The 18,253-nt window shown below is 41.2% G+C and overlaps 1 protein-coding gene across 3 annotated transcripts in view; it reads right to left on the bottom strand.

Moving 5' to 3' along the window:
• Positions 1-18,253, bottom strand: part of Gabpb1 (GA binding protein transcription factor subunit beta 1) — a 51,673-nt gene that overhangs the window by 32,223 nt on the left and 1,197 nt on the right. The window lies entirely within an intron of this gene.

The following is an 18,253-nucleotide window of genomic DNA, read 5'->3' as shown; positions in this document are numbered from 1 at the left end:
ATTACGGGGAAATTTCCCATTTTATAGTTTCTATAATATTGCTATTTTGCTACCTAACTTAAAAAATTAAGGAACAAATTACAATGTACAGCTGTTAAATAAGGAAATGAAATACTGAGGAAAGTCTTACATGCCTGCCTTACTAAACAGGAGGAGTGGAGGAAAACAAAGGATACGGAAGAGCAAAGCTGATGACCTTACTTAGAGGCATTACCTTACAGCATTTGAGTAAATATACTCCCATAACCGGGCCCCCCATGTTTCAATTATTCAAAACCTATTATATTTAAGACTGGTACTGAAGCTATTGTAATTTTTTTTTAACCATAAGCAACGTTAACAGATTCATGTCACTAGCCTAAGAAATCAGTGGGTCTCAAAAGTAGCAACAGTGTCCCCTAGAGGCCCTTCTTGTATGTAGGGAAGCACTGGAAAGATTGAATATGGGAAAGGCTCTAGCTAGCATTTAATTAACGGTCCTGCCAGGAATACTAGAAGTCTCACAATGGGGACACTCAAATGGCAAAGAACTGTCACATGTTCTGGTCCTCTGCTAGAACAGTTTATACATACTTTTAACCGCTGAGCGATCTCTCAAACTATGATTTTCATTTCAACTTAACAGAAAGAATTAAATACTTTTAAAGGATCTAATGGGAAGAAAATACATGAGACAACATCAAAATCAAAGATGCTCATTTTCTTGTCCAGATAAAAAAAGAAAAATTTAAATAATGAAACTATCAAAACGTAGCACTTTTTATGCTCACCTAAAAACAGAGTGGAATAATTCTGACTCAGGGAAATTCAGTTGCAGCCAGACAATGAAAATGACCAAGACTAGGTGGCTCAGAGGCTAATGAACTACTGTGAATCATGAGGGCCACATGAACACCAGGTGGAGATAAGGCTGGCCGAATTCAGAGTGCTCTGAGTTCAGTGGAAGACCCTGCCTTCAATAAATAAAGTGGAGAGCAACTGAAGACTCAGTTTCAACCTCTGGCCTTCACATTCACACATGCACGGGCACACACACACACACACACACACACACACACACACACACACACACGTGCCCATGTCCATGTAAATGCACGTACACACATGTATACCACACACACATACAAATGCTGGGTCAAGTCTTCAGTTCATTCAGACTGATTATCTACGTTAAATCCTAAAAAAAAATAAAAAATTAAAAAATAAAATAAAATAAATTAAATTAAAATACATGGCTTATCATTTCTTTTTCTCCAACTGAAGAAAAGTCAGTAAATTGACTGCTAATATACCCAGAACCTATTGTGCCTGGGATGATACTCCACTTAGTTTACATTCCCTTTCCCTTCGAGAATACCCATTACAATGAATACAAGGTCCACCCACTCTACTGATGGAAGTACCAAAGCAGAGGCTGAGACCCATAGCCAAACTTTGGGCAGAGCACAGGGAATCTTATGAAAGAAGGGGCAGATAGAAAGACCTGGAGGGGACAGGAGCTCCAAAAGGAGAGCAACAGAACCATCAAAACTGAGCCCTGGAGCCCCTTAAGAGAATGATACCCCAACCAAAGACAATGCATGGAGAGGACCTAAAACCTCAGCTCAGATGTATCCCATAGACTTAGTCTGTAACTGGGTTCCCTAGTAAGGGAAGCAGGGACTTTCTCTGGCATGAACTCAGAGGCAGGCTCTCTGATCACCTTCCCCGGGGAGGGTGCAGCCTTGCCAGTCCACAGAGGAAGACATGCAGACAATCCTGATGAGACCTGTTAGGCTAGAGTTAAACAGAAGGGAGAGGAGGACCTCCCCTATCAGTCAGTGGACTAAGGGAGAGGCATGGGGGAGATGAGAGAGGGAGAGTGGAGTTGGGAGGAGACAAGGGAGGGGGTCACAGCTGGGACACAAATTTAATAAATTGTAATAAATAATATAATAAAAAATATTTACAAACAGTATGTACTGGCTTAAGAATCAAAACCCTAAACTGTATATACAATATAAACTGAACTATGTAAAAAATGCACAGAAAAAGAACTAGAAACAATAAAGCATGATAATAAAAATTCCAAATTTCCCCTTTATTTTGTAAGTTTTGTGCAATAAATTCATTACTTATGCAATTAAAAACAAACATCTATTAAAAATCTTTACATCAAACTTAGGTTACATGTAAGCTTAAAAACTTTTACTATATAGTTTTAGATGTTGAAAGCATTTGTTTTAAATAGTAAAATCATGTAATTATCATGTATATAGCTGTACCTATGAAATATTCTTGGTGATCATAATTTGTCAACATTCTCAGGAGAAAGGAATGTCAGAGGCTGAAGAGCTGGCTCAGCAGCTAAGAGCACTGTTGCTCTCTTAGAGGGCTCGGCTTCAGTGAGCACCTACACAGAGCCACGCAAGCACCTGTAGGCTCCAGGAGGCCTGGCACCTTCCTCTGGCCTCCACGGGCACTGCACACACTTGGTGCAGACATACCTGCCGCAAACACTCTCACATACAAAATAAAAATAAACAGAAAGGCATTTCACTAACACAGCCTTCAGAATCTTGTCACCTCTCACTGTTATCTCAATCATAAAAAGAGAGCAAGAGTAAAAGGATTTATCAAGTACGCCCAGTTTGAATTGAACTTTCGTATCTTAAATTTTTGTCTTCTATTTTAAGAGAACACAAGAAGCTTCTGAAGTAGAAGGCAGTGTATCATCTGAGCATTTGGGTCTGTCTCTCCTCCCAGTGTAATTCTTTAGAAGGGAAGAATGATCACCACACCCACTTTTCTTTTTCTGAAAAAGCCTTCTATGAGGATGGCCTCATCTTCATGACTCTCCTACCTTAGCCTTCTTAATGTTAAGACGTGCCATCACATCTAATATTCAACCCACATTATCTTAAAGACACTAACAAGAGCTGGAGATGGGACTGAAATAAGAGGCCCTGCATTCAACCCCATCATTACGTTCGCTTCTCACTCACTCACACATTCACACGTGTGCATGCACGTGCACACGCACACACATGCTCATTCAAGTTCTCTCTCCTGTTAGCCATTTTGAGGCAGACATAGTAGTGAGCTGAGGCAGAAAAAAAATCAACAGGAGTTCAAAGCTTGTCTGGGCTACATGGTGAACTTGAAGTCATTCTGGGCTACACAGCAAGACCTTGTCTCAAAAATCCAAAGAAAAGAAAAAGAGGAGAAGAAAAGAAGAGCTGAAGAAGAAAGAAGAAGGCGGCGAAGAAGGCAGCCAATAGCTTCCCTTTGGGGAGGGGAGGACCCCAAATTAATACAATGGAAAAGGATTCAAAAGGCTGATGACCTCAAAGTAACAGCTGTGCCAGACATGGAAAGCATATCATACTGGAGCAACATGACAGAGGGTCCAGGAAAGAGGCGTCCAATAAAAGTCAGGATGCCTCTTGAGAAGGGACTGAAGCTTCCAATGGAGAGTCTGGGAAACATGACGATGCATAAGTAGCTAAGTAAAATAGTAAAAGGAGGCTTTTTCTCAGAGAAAAGCAAAAAATAGTATGTGTTTCAGTCCTATTATATATAAGCACATATTACAAAATGTGGGCTGAATAATAGTCCCCAAAGATGTCTACACCAAGGACCCATGAATGTTGACTTACATGAAAAAAAAGAAAGTTTTATAAATATGGATTGCTCAGGTGAGACCAATGCAAAGAGCAGGAGGGACTGAAAAGTATGTGATAAAAATGTAATACTGACAGTAGCTCTGTGTGAGTGAGTGTGTGTGTGTGTGTGTGTGTGTGCTGACAGATCAGGTGAGATGGAACATGAGAAGGGTAGAGAGGGAGAGATTGAAGTGAGATTAGTTTGAAGGCACTGGAAGGGTCACCCCAGTGACAAACCTCTGTAATCCCACTGTAATCCCATCAATGGAGAGAGTAAGGCAAGATGACTGAATTCAAAGCCTACAGGGCCATCTCAAAGTAAACAAAATAGCTTTAAGTGTATTATACCACTCTAGCAATGTACAATTTATCTATGAGGTCCCCACTTCCTACAACCATAATCTTGATCTCAGAACTCAAAGCCAAACATCCGCTGATAATCTCAGAAAGTAGAGACTTTTCTCAGGGTAACCCTCTTTCAGGAACTGGGAACTGACACTAGATTTCAGTGGAAGTGCCCTTCTTAGCACCTTTAAAGCTTGTCCCTGAGAATCTGGGGAAAATGCCCCTCTTTTTTTCCCCCTATGGAATTCTTTTACCCACTCCAGCAATGCAAGCCTGCTCAAAACCATTCATGTCCTAGAGTGTATGTTCCTGCTCAGGGACCCTCCCTTCTCTAGTATCTGCTACCTTGCCTAAAGCATGCATTTTTATCTGACTCACCAAATAACCAGCATTAAATGATGGGACAGTATAATACTAATACATAATACCATTATACACATCTATACAGTCTAAGGATTTTTTTCCCCTTGAAACAAGGTCTCATTGTACGACCTGACTGGCCTGGAACTAACTCTGTAGACCAGGCTAGCCTTGAACTTCCAGAGATCTGCCTATCTCTACTACCTAGGTGCTGAGATTAATGGTCTAGGAATTTTTACACAACTTAAAGCATACACTCACAGTGACACACCTCCTCCAACAAAGGCACACCTCCTAATCCTTCCCAATAGCAGAACAAACAAAATATAAGAGTCTATGGGGGCCATTCTCATTCAAACCCCCACTTTCCACTCACTGGCCCCATAACCCCTCGGTCATATTATAATGCAAAATGCATTCAGTCCAACTTCAAAAGTCTGCAGTCTTTCACAGACTCAACACTGTCTGAAAGTCCAAGGTGTGCAAGGTGGTGGATGCCTTTAATCCCAAACACTGAGGAGGCAGAGAGAGGAAATTGGATCTCTGCGAGTTCCAGGCCAGCCTGGGAGTCCAGGACAGCCAGAGCTCTCTGACAGAGAAACCCTGTCTCGAAGCGACACACCTGTCTCTCTTGGGTTGGCTCAACTGCCTGTATACAGCTCTCTTTAGCAGATATTTCATAGCTCTAGCATCTTGGGGACCCCAAAACAATCACACAGCCTCTCAGGCCCTCCATGTAGGAACTCAGGTAGATCCCACAACCCCTTTACTCAGGTATCCTTCAGGGCTCTAAACTCAGAACGATGTGGATGAAGCTGCAAAGCCTGGCTGCTAAGAGTAATGAACTACTGCTTTAATGGAGATTTCCTTTTTGTTTGCTTGCATTGTTTGTTTCAAAGCAGGGTTTTCTCTCGCATGCCCAGCCTTGGTGGAGATTTCAAGACAGCCTATTGTTGACTATGTGCGTGATCAGAAGTGATCACAAGTAGAACAAAAAGAAACAAACAAACAAAGAGCACTGGGAAATTCAACGGTACAGCCCAGGCTTGTACTGATAAAAATAGACTAAGAGCCCAGATCTGAGCAAAAGAAGTAGTGCCCTGAGGGCCAGACCCCATTCAGCTAAACTTAAAGAATTCTCTGCTCAGAGGTGGGCATGTTGGCAAACACCTTGATCCTGGAACTTGGGAAGCAAAGGCAGGTGGATATCTGTCAGTTCAAGACCAGTCTGATCTACATAGGGAATTTATCCAACCAGGGCTCTGTAGAGAGATTCTGCCTCAAAAGGCGGATCTCAAAAAACCCAAATAATTAACAATAACAACAAAAAAGTCTGCTCCTAAAAAGCAACAAATGAAAACTGCGGGAAATGTGATTAAAGGGAGCCAGAATTCTACTCCAAATAAACTCTTCCATAAGTTGCCTTGGTCTTGGTCTCTTTCTTTCTCTCTCACACAATTTTTTGAGGAATGTGGAGACTTTAGAGCTTTGAACTAAGAAAAGCAGTTGAATGCTGTAATCAAAGGGGCATTCTCACAAATGGAAGATAGTAGCTCTGAGGGCAACAAAATCTATATAGGGCCAGTTCAAGAGGTTTCCGAGGAGAACAATACTAACAACAGGTGCTAGAGGCCATTTCTGAAGTATTTTTGGCAAAAACCTGGATGGTTTTTGTTCATGTCCTAAGAACTTGCCTGAGGTTAAAGTGAAAAAGGAAGGAACTAATTTCTTGGGCAGAGAAAATTTCAAGACTGCACAATGTTGGGTCTATGCCACGGTTATTGACAGCAGTTATGCAGATTTTGAAAGACCAAGGGATTAAAAATCAGTGGCTATTATCTTAAAGTTTAAAGCACAAGCCTGAACTAAGGCCAGCTAGGTGGAGATATGTCCAGCCACCTGTGGGGAAAAACTAGCCTCAATGCCCCGAGGGGAAAAACAAGCCTTACTGCATTCTTTCCCCACCCACTAGTTATACAGTTGCTAGGAAACCAGCTCATACAGCCAGGCCAAAACTGTTTGTGATCTTGATGCTTTAAATGGACCAATCATTTCAAAAGTCAATTTCCCTTTCCCAATCATGTAATGTCAAAGCATGTAAGTCTCTGCTTGCATTTTTTTTTCCTTTAAAAACCCTGTTCCCCCAGACCAGGGGGGCTGTATTCCTCTCCTGTTTCTGCAAGAAGCTTGCATCCTGCGCTGAGCATGTATACAATAAAAAAAAAAAAAAAAAAAACCCTCATGTACCTACAGCAGGGTCTATTCCTGGTCTTTGGGGTTTCATGAACTGCACACAACAGTTTACAATGAAAAAGAACAAGTGGAGCAGAAATACAGACTGTATGGTTTGTAAAGAAAAGGGACACTGACAAACTTAATGTTATATAGCCACAGTATGTGCCAGAAGAGAGGACCCTGTTCAGGAGGGATCTGCTTTGCACTATGGCCACACACACACACACACAAATACACACACACAAATCAACAAAAGCAGTATGTGTGCCTCAAAAATCAGACTGGGGTTAGGGAGTTAGCTCAAAAGTAGAATATTCATGAGTGTATAAGGAAAGTAGGAGACCATGGTTCAATCCACAGAATATAAGGGGAAAATATAAACTTAAATAAGCCAGGCATGGTGATGCACGCCTTTAGTCCCAGCACAAAGAGGTAAGGGCAGGCAGCTCTGTGTTGAGTTTGAGGCCAGCTTGGTCTACAAAGTGAGTCCAGGACAGCCAAGGCTATACAGAGAAACCCTGTCTTAAATAACAAACCAAAAAACCATAAATATAACTCTTTTTAAAGAAACTGTAAAGCTCAAATGTTATAGCCAAACATCTTATTTTAGGCAGCCTTCTATCATGCAACTCACTCTCCATTAAGTTAAACTTGTTTCATGTAGAGTTACTCCCAAATTCTTCTACATAAAACTTTTATGCTTATTTGTAAACATCCATAAACTCCAGGTAAATACTAAAGATCATCTGCTTAGTGGCTGGATGGCTCAGAGGTTAAGAGTACTTGTTCTTACATCAGTCCCCCAGTTGGTGCCAAGCACCAACCGGACAGCTCACAGCTGTCTGTAACTCCAGTGGCAGAGGCTCTGACGCCTTTTTCTGTAAGCCTCCAGCACCAGGTAGACATATGGTGGAGATACATACTTGTACAAAAACACTCGTACACATAAAATAAAAATGTTTTTAAACGGTTCACATACCAAAAGGTATCACTCTATTCCACCCTACAAAAACATTCTAACTTTACTACATATATAATACAAGGTAAAGCAATCCTACATGTTAGACTTGTTTTTAAACTCTAATTTTTTGGTGGTATTTAAGACTCTACCTTCCTTCCACTAACACTTTAACCCTGGGTAAGAGATTAGTGGGGAGAAGGGGTCCAGACCCCTTTACTGCTCCTGGCTGTTTAGGGTAATGGGGTCTTTGGGGCTACACCAATCTCCATCAGCAGCAAATGTGCAAGCAGTCTCCTCCAAGCTGTCACCCTGCCTGTCTCTGGTCTCTCCAAACTACCACTCCTCTTTCTGGGCTCTCATATTTACATCCTCAAGAGTCCGAGATCATGCCCCTCTCTGTGCTGCACAAGCTCGCCATTACCAGCTGGCAAAGACCATGCCCCACAGGGGACAGTTATCAGCAGTGCACAAACAAAAGCCCTAACTAAAATCCCACACTTGGGATTAAAACAAAAACATATTTACATAACATAACTGGGTTTTTAAAGGAACCAAACTCCCATTACCACTACAGAATTTTTTTAAAAAAACTGAAGTCACAATCTTAGCCAAAAATACTTTACATGAAAGACTGTATTCACTACCTAGTAGAAAAACTAGCAGATGATGTCAACAGACATTTCTAATAAACAGAAATATCGGGCTGGAGATAACTCTGCAGTTAAGAGCATTGACTGCTCTTCCAGTGGAAACAAATTTGGTTCCCAACACCCATGTTGCAAAGGTCACAAACTGCCTTTAACTCTAACTCTAGTCTGGGGTTTGGGGGTAGAAGGGGGTGGAGAACAACAACAAAAAAAAATCAATTTTCTTTTAATTTATGTTGTTTTGTTTTGTTGTTGCTGTTTTTTGTTTTTTGGGTTTTTCAAGACAGGGCTTCTCTGTGAAATAGCCCTGGCCATTCTCAATGTGCTTTTTGTAGACCAGGCTGGCTCGAACTCTGAGAGATTTGCCTGCCTCTGCCTTCCAGGGTGCTGGGATTACAGGTATGCACCACCATGACCAGCTTTAACTTTTAAAAAAAAAAAAAAAAAAAAAAAACCACAACAAAAAAGGAAATACAACAAGGTCTGGAGACAGTTCAGCACTTATCAGCATCTGCTGCTTTTACAGAGGACCTAGGTTCAGTTCCCAGCATTCACACTAGGTAGCTCACAACCACCTGTTAACTCCAGTTCTAGGAGAATATGATGCCTTCTCTGGACTCTACAGACACCTGCAGACATACATACACTCAGGCGCACACACACACAATGTTTTGTTGTTTTTTTTTTTAAGAAAAATGCAACGATTACTGTGGCTGTAGTGGCTCATGACTTTAATCCCAACACTTGGGAGGCAGAGGCTGGCAGATCTCTGTGAATTCAAGAGGGGAGGGGAGGGGAAGGGAGGGGAGGAGAAAAGAAAAGGCAATGACCAAAAATTAGAAAAAAATACTTGGCATCAGTAACCTTTTAAGAAATGCTAATCAACTGGGCATGGTGGCACACGGAGGCGGAGGCAGAGGCAGGCGGATCTCTGTAAGTTCAAAGCAAGCTTGGTCTACAGAATGAATCCAGGATAGCCAAGGCTACAGAGAAGGTGTCTCAAAAAACAAAACAACAAAGGGAGAAAGGGAAGGAGGGAGGGAGGGAGAGACAGAGAGAGAGAAAGAGAAAAAGAGAGAGAAAAACAGGAGAGAGAGAGAGAAAGAGAAAGAAAAGAAAGAAAGAAAGAAAGAAAGAAAGAAAGAAAGAAAGGAAGGAAGAAAGGAAGAAAGGAAGAAAGGAAGAAAGGAAGAAAGAAAGAAATGCTAATCAACCACAATGAAGATAGGACATGGTGGCACACACCTTTAATTTCCGTACTCACAAAGCAGAGGCTGGTGGATCTGAGTTCCAGGATAGCCTAGTCTAAGAGGTAAGTTCCAGGCCAGCCAGAGATACACAGTGGGACCCTGTCTCAAACTAAAACAAAAACCAAAGACAAAACCACAATGAAGGAATATTTTACCCTAATTAGAACAGCTATTTTTAAAAAGACAATAATTTCTGGTAATACTACAGAGAAAAGGAAATACCCCCTGGTGGCGGTGGTATGAATAGCAATAATGGGAGATTCCTTAAAAACCAAAAGCAGAGTGGTCATGTGATCAAACAATCCAACTACTGGACGTACATCCTAAGGAAATCAAAGCATCACGCAAAAGAGATAGCTGCACAGTTTGTTGCATTATTTATTCAGGACAGCCAGGACATGGAATCAACTTAGATGCTCATCATGGATGAACAGAGAAATGTGGCCTACAAATGATATATTTCACCGTGAAAAATAATAAAATTATCATGTGCAGAACACGGATGCTTATGCTAAGTAAAAACTCTCAGAGCACAGACACTGTTATTTACATGTAGAAATAGCTCTAAAAATAGAAGAGCGGTAACAAAAGCCTGGGAAGGCCGCAGGAGGGAATAAAGAACATGGTTAAGAGGTAAGGGGTTCCAGTGGGTAGGAGGAATGAATTCTAATGCTCCATAGCACAGAGTAACTCACTTACAACAATTAAATACTTTAAAATAGCTAATAGGGTTGATCTTGGATATTCAAGACAAAGAAATGATATATTCCAATATATCACTGGAATATATAATGATCTAGGCCAGTACAGTAATCTGATCCATTTCTGTACTCCGTTAAGTATGTGCAGTGTGTGTTCATCTTAAAAATATGTTAATAGCAGCTGGGTGTGTTGGTGCATGCCTGTATCTCAGCACTTGGGAAGGCACAGGCAGGCGATCTATGTGAGTTCGAAGCCAGCCTAGTAGTCTACAAAGCAAGCCCATGACAATCAAGACTACACAGAGAAACCCTGCCTTGGAGAAACAAAATGTTAAATTAAAAAGAACGTGAGGATTAGGCCATTAATCCCAGGCAGGTCTCTGGTCTCTGAGATTGAGGTCAGCCTGGTCTACAGAGTTACAGGACAGCTGGCATACGAAAGAAACCCTTCCTCAAAACAACAACAAAGGGGAAAAACAGAAAAGAATGTATGGATTATAAACAAAAGTCAGACTATAGTTCAGACTTAAAAAGAAAACTTTTAGTAGTGTTGTGGTTTGAATCCAAATGTCCCCCACAGGCTCACAGAGTGGCGATATTTGAAAGGATTAGGATTTATGGCCTTGTTGGTGTTGGTATGGCCTCGATGGGGGTGGGTTTGGAGGTTTCAGAAGCTCAAGCCAGGCCCAGTGGCTCACTCTCTTCCTGCTCCCTGCTGATCTAGATGTAGAATTCCAGCTCCTCCAGCACCACATCCACCTGAATGCCACCATGTTCCCCATCATGAAGACAATGGACAAAATCTCCGAACTATGTACCAGCCCAAATTAAATGCTTTCCTTTATGAGAGTTGCTCTAGTCACGGTGTTTCTTCTCAGCAACAAAAACCCCCGAGACGAGCAGCTCCGTCTCAGATTGCAATGCTATTGTTCAAGACTGTGTGTCATGATCCGTGACACACAGTTCTGGTGAGTTTCAACTACTGCTTTTAAAATCTGAATATACAACACAATTACATGTACACGTATGCACAAAAACACAGTGACGAGTATATTTGACCATGTGTACTATACTTCCTACTATGGGCTACTGTACTTGGGGACTGAAAATGTACTTGATTTGGTATGTGAGGCCCAGCAGTTTTAAAAAGTTGAAAACTATTTTGATTGTTGCCATATAGGTTTCAAAGACAGGTCTCAGTGAATCTTCTAACAAGCTAAGCTTACACCCCACCACTTAAGATACTGAGTTTCCTCACTCCAGAGCATACTCCTTGCTGATATAAAGGACATTTCCCTGACCACTCCAGCGGCAGCTACATCACACCATCTCCCCTCACCTCGCTTTCCTCCTTTCTACTTTACTCATCCAACACCAGAAACTGCTGCCTACCCCTTCACTCAAATGCCCGTTCCTGCAAAGACTATCTTGATTTTGGTTTGGTTTTGCTAAACAGGGTTTCTCGGGGTAGCTCCAGCTGTTCTAGACAGAACTCGCTCCATAGACCAGGCTCGCCTCAAACTCAGAGCTCTGCCTGCCTCTGCTTCCCGCATTCCTTACCCCGCAATGTCGAGATTAAAGACATGTGCTACCAACTCCCTGTTGATTTTGTCCTATTTTATTACTATGAGATTCAAACAGAGCCTGGCATGGGACAAGTGTTTCTGAATAAGTTTTTAAATGAAAGGAAAAGGAAGGACATTATCAACAAGGAAACAGAAGTTTCATTATGCTACAGAGTAAGGAATAAAGTCAAAGAAGCAGAATGTAATATGAAAAAGTGGACTTTACCCTGAGACTACTGGAGGTTATTCAAAAGTGTTAACTTTCAAATGTTTATTGAGCACAGGTTCAATTCATGCTGCTTGGCACAGTGGTGAATGCAAAGGTCAACAGCACAGAAGAGAGTGCAAAGGCCAAAGGCAAACTCTCTCTTGTTGGGCTTTCAGGAACATGAGATTTGGAGGTTTGGAGAGAAATTATTCTAGCAGTCATATGCAGGGTGGGTTCAAGGAGGAAGAATCTAAGAAAAACTCCTGGTTGGTGGACATAAGGAAGAGAAAACACGTATCATAAACAACTTCAAGGTACAAGGATAAAAACTGGGAACTGATAGGAGGCTAGAAAGTAATAAACCTGAAGGTGATGGAAATTCCTTAGCTTTCCACTAAATCATAAACCTTTACACTCAAACATCAGCAGCAAAAACAAACAAACAAAAAAACAGCTATCTGGGGAAAGAAAAACAAGTCAAGATTATTGCTGACATGATGACACTGGTTAACAGAATCACCAAACAGTAGACAGCATTCAAAGGGGGTAGGATATTAAATAAAGACAACCTTATGAGCCTTTATGAAATAAAGCAACAGAGCACTGCAGTAACAACTCAGCAGTCAAGAGCACTTGTTCTTGCAGAGGACAGGGGTTCGGTTTCTACAACCATCATGATGGTACACAGCCATCCTTAACTCCAGTTCCAGGGAATCTGATGCCCTCTTCTGATCTCTGCAGGAACTAGGCATGCACATGGTACACATGCATACATGCAAACAAGACACACATACATATTCAAGCAATTATCCATATTGGCTCCATATTATCAAGATAAAGCCTGTTACTACTTACAAAGAAAAAAGTTATCTTAAACAGTAGGAATACAGTATCTAATAGTACTGTAAATCAGGAAAGTTGTAAAAGAACCTGGAGCCAGGCAGTGCCGGCACACACCTTTAATCCCAGCGCTCAGAGAGGCAGAGCCAGGTGGATCTCTCTGAGTTCAAGGCCAGCCTAATCTACAGATTGAATTCTTGAAATCCAGGACAGGCAAGGCTACAGAGAAACCATGTTTCAGAGAGAGAGAGAGAGAGAGAGAGAGAGAGACAAGAGAGACAAGAGATGAGAGAGAGAGAGAACCTTGAGCAAAAACTGTACCTGGACTCTTTAACAGTAATGAAACAAAGGAATGAGGCAGATAACTGTAATAGACTCTGAAGTTTATTTTCTTCTCCCATTTTATGGCTGCTCATTTGAAAGCAGGGGGAATAAACCTTTACAGATAATGAAGTAATCAGAGAAAAAATTAAAATGTGGCAGCTAGATTCCTGAAAATATAAAATTCTTCTTTTAGTCTACAAAATGGCAGAAGTGAAATTCACCATGATGACAGTAAACAATGTGCATGCTTATACTTATTTTTCCAGTAAATAGAAGTCAACGGTAACAACTGAAGAACAGACGAAATCAGAAAAAAACAAAAACAAAAACATGAGATTCAACAAAATTAATGATGCCAAGTAGCATAGGACTACTTGAAACCATCAATTTAAAGTAGCCAAGAAATCCTTTTAATTCAACTTCTTCACATATACTATGAGTTGTGAAGTGAAAGTGAAGAAACTGGTAGTGGAAGTTCTACTAAAGAGAACACAGAAATATCAGTAATGGCAAAATACACTAGACAAAATTGTTTCAGTCTGAGCCATACAAAACGCTCTCAATTGAGTGACTTGCAAACAAGAGAACTGTATCTCTCAGAGCACTCTTTCTGCTATGCGTTTACACAGAAGGGACAACTGCTGTCTGCAGTCTCTTTTTAAGGGCACTAATCTCATGCCAAAGGATTTTGTATTTCCCCAGAGTTGATGGTGCACACCTTTAATCCCAACACTCAGGATGCAGAGACAGGCTAGTGTCAAACAAAACAAAACAAAAAAAAAGGACTTTAACATTTATCATCTAATTTCCCAAAACCTTTGTCTGAAAGATTTAGAGTTCAACATGAATTTCAGGACACATTCAGATGACAGTATTGAGAAGGGGGAGGGGGAAACCCCCTATGAATGGAAAGGATAGACTAGAGAGAAAGCCATCAGTCACATGAATAAAGATCAAAGATTTCACGTTATTTTGAATATAAAGGAAAACTTCTATATCATTTATATCTTACACACTAAATGCTTCCTAACTGAATGTAAGTGCCATAGACACAAGGTCACAAACATAACCTGCATTTAAGCAGCTACACATCCAACAGTTTCTTTTGGGGGGTTGTTTGTTTTTTGTTTTTTGTTTTTTTCTGGGGGGAGGTGAGACAAGGTTTCTTTGAGTAACCCTGGCTGTCCTAGAACTCACTCTGTAGTCCAGGCTGGCCTTGAACTCTGTCTCTTCAGTGTTGGAATTAAAGGTGTGTCACCACACACACCAAACAGTTTTCATCCTGAAAGAAACTGACCTAAGTCTAGTGTCCAATATTGTAATTTTATGGCCTTAAACAATTTTCTACATCTACCAAATGGGAGGTTATATTAAAAAGAGGTATTATGGTACCCCATTCACTTCACTTCTTTTAAGGAACCACTAGTATATTCCCAGATAATCAGTAGCCTACCTCTCTAGTGTAACCAGACTAAACATCTAACTTTAATAAACATACTCAAAATTCTTCTAGAAAAACTGCATTGTAGAATTACAGGATCAGTGGACTTAGCATAATTTAAAAACAGAATCACAGTGGCTGCAGAGTTGGCTCGATAGGTAGAGTTTTTAACATGTGCGATGCACAGGAAGATCTGATGCCCATGTGTGCAGAAGAGTGGGGTCAGAGCCCCGGGAACAGAAATTGTAAGAACTGTGGGCTGTCCGACAAGGATGCCAAGAACTCAACTTGATCTACTGAACAAACAGTGTGCTCTCAACCAGGCATCTCTCCAGCCCCAGGGTAAAGAGCTTTGCCACCAAGCCCATCCTGAGTTTGATCCTTGGACTCATATCTAAAAGGAGGGAACCAGTTCCCAAATTGTCCTGTATCCTCCAACAAGATCCTCTTGCACCCATACATAAGTAAATAAATATAAATACAAAAACAACCTTACCACAACCAGCAGCAGGACATTTAGTATACACCACTTAGCCTGAAAACTTAACTTCCAGCTGAAATACACGTTTAAAGGGGACACTGCACTGGACTCCTTCCAAAGATAATATAACATTATTACTTTGCACATATATTTACATATATGCATATATACATATAAACTAATTCCAAGATTAACGATTGCAAGCATTCTGAATAGTACGGCTGAAAGTCTGTGATAACTATGCACACTAGGTTGGGCATGGTGGCTCATGCCTGTAATCCAAGTATTTCAGTGGCTGAAGCAAGGGAATTAATCCAAGTTCAAGATCAGCTTGGACTACATAGGTTTTTGGGGGCAACTTGGGGCTAAATTGAGATCCTGTCTAGAAACAAAACAAAACAACCTAAAACTTACTCATCTATTAACTAAGGCAGCAGTTCTCAACCTACAGGTCACAACCCCTTTGGGGAATCAAACAACCCTTTCACAGCGGTTCCCTAAGACCAGCAGAAAACACATGTATGTAGGATTCATAACATTAGCAGAATTAAGAAACAGTAACAAAATACTTTTATGGTTGGGGGGGGGTCACATGAGGAACTGTATTAGAGACTTGCAAACTGAGAAGGAACCACTGCTCTAAGGCAGCACTCTAACACTTTACATACGAACTCATTTACTGATTACTACAACAATCCCTACGGTACAAATAAGACAACTCAGGCACATAAGAATCAGTAACAGCTCTTGTTATCAACAATGCTTCAACTGGTATTCTTCACATATTATATCAAGAAAAGTCAAGATTTATCTTTGGAGAAATTACTTCCAGCCTACATCTCTAGAACAATGTCATAAACATCCGAAGCCCCAAGATGCACTAACCTTTCTGGACAACAGTACAGTGCTGATTTATGAGGGAACAAATAGGCTCTAATTCTAATTTCTTTTGACACTAGAATTATCTTTTTACAAGGATAAAAAAAAAAATCTTCAGAAAAGTAAAATGTCAACTATAATTAACCTAAAATTGGGACATAATTTTACAGACGTGTTAACTCTTCATTGAAAAACCATGGGGTCACTGGAAAGCTACCTGCCTTCTAAGGAACAAAGTTTGCAATTATTTATTTTATAAACTAGTGTGAAGAAATTGAAAGGGTCCCAACACACACAAAAGTTGAGACAGAAATGCTAACTTTAATTTGATCACTACATGTTGATTACATGTCAAATTATCATGTTTGTCAATCTATAAACAATTTCCTACATGTCCAAGAACTTGATATGAGTCTCTAATGTCTCCAAATGATATAAGGGTTGGACCCCGTTAGTGCATTTAGTGGCATGAGACAACTTGCAAGAAACTTGAGTTCCCTCAAAAATGAATTTTTGACTTAAAATTTCACATGACAAATTTTGAGTTTGTAATGTTTGCCTTACCTATACCTGAAGAAGATAAAAAACAAACAATCAAAACCAAGTAAAAATATGATCCTGTCTTTTTCTGGGGGGAAGAGGTGGGTGTTGAGACAGTTTCCTGTGTAACAAGCTAGCTGTCCTGAACTTGCTTTGTAGATCAGACTGGCCTTGAACTCAGATAAGCCTACCTCTACCTCCCAAATTCTGGGATTAAAGGTAAACACCACCCAGCCCAGCTCTGTTGTTTTATGAATAGCAAACATTAAAAATGCACCTGGCACTTTCTGCCAATTACATGAAGAATGGCCAGATGCTTCCTGTTGATGGCACAGCAGAGAAAGGCCAACTGACAGAATCAGACTAGAGGTCACAAGAAACCACTGGAAACTCAGCTTCCTTCCAAAACCATTAAGCCCAAACTCATCTTGAAATTTTACACATTAATCACCCAAACTTAGGAAACAGAGACTGACTCAAAACGGAGAGAGGCTAAGAGCTTATATATGCAAATTATATATGCCTACTTCTCATGCTGGTTCAGCAAAGCTCTCATTTCCACTGGAGTCTGAAGCACCTTCGGGGCAAGTGTGCTCTTGAAAAAGACATTTACACGGAGGTCTTTTCAAGCATATCTACTGTGCTTGTAAATCCACTTTATTGTCTGTGTACATCATTAAACATACAAACCGGAACTTTAAAAAGTCTAGTCACGTTGACTATTTCCAAGTATTCCTGAGACTTCAAGACTATCAGTGAATTATGACTTCTGTAATGCTGAGGTCCCTAAATCCCCATCTTTTAAAGTTAAAGCCCTCTCCCTAAAAATACACGAATCATTCACATTTTGTTTGTCTTGCACAATATCCTGATTGTACTTACATGCTGAAAACAGGATGGGATGTCATGTTTTTTAAAAAGAAAAAAGTATGATGTACAGTGCTTTCCAGTAGTGATTATGTAGTATGATATCACAAGACCGCCTGCAAAAATAGATTCAGGAATCTGTCTTGTGTTAAACTAGTAGGCATTAAAAAGCTTTGCAAAGACGTAAAACAACGTGACTCTTGCCTAAGTCATGAGATAACACATAAAACTTGATTTTTAACAAAATAAAAATGAGTGAAGGGTTAATAGCTATCAGGTTCCTTAAAATCCAAAGTCAGAGTCTGAAGGCCTAAGAGTCAAAACCTAAAAGTTAAAAATTCGGTGCGTTTTAAAATCTGGGATGGCAACTACCTCACGAGGAGAAGCACACCACCACCTTTTTTTCCCTGCTAAAGATTACACCTCAGAAAGTTAACTTGCCTGAACAGACAGCAAACCAGTGTCTGGAGAAAAGACTTAAAACTATTCCCACGCTACGAAGCTCCCTTTCGGAAGGACTGCGGTTTCGTCCCCTGCTTTAAAGAAACGTATAGTCCAAATGGGCTTCAAGCACAAGCTTCAAGCCAGTAGGCCCGTGGCAGTCCTTCGCTTTCATTTTGGAGATGCACGATGGCAGCTAAGCACGCGGCTTCGACACAGTGGGGAGAGGTTCACGACCGCACACCCAACACCGATCCGTGCCCAGGCGGGGGGACGACCCGACGAAACTCGCGGCTCCTTTCCCGCAACCGTGCTCGCGTGGGTTCCGGCGGCGAAGTCCCTGGAGCCAAAAGCCTGGGCTCCTGAGAATGGCAGGCTCCGTCCGTTCAGGACCCTCGCGTCCACCCCGCCCCGGCCCGGCTGCTCCGGCCGAGACCCGAGCGCCCCGGCTCCCGTGGGCCCCACCGCGGCCCGGCCCGGCCTTCCCGCTGGTCGTCGGCCGGGCCCCGGGCCTCAGGCCGCCG

Source organism: Psammomys obesus, unplaced genomic scaffold, assembly GCF_907164565.1.
Source record: "Psammomys obesus unplaced genomic scaffold, mPsaObe1.curated_primary_1811, whole genome shotgun sequence".
NCBI classification, from domain to species: domain Eukaryota; kingdom Metazoa; phylum Chordata; class Mammalia; order Rodentia; family Muridae; genus Psammomys; species Psammomys obesus.
The sequence above is the reverse complement of the archived record's forward strand: the minus strand, read 5'-3'. Positions and strand labels throughout refer to the sequence as shown.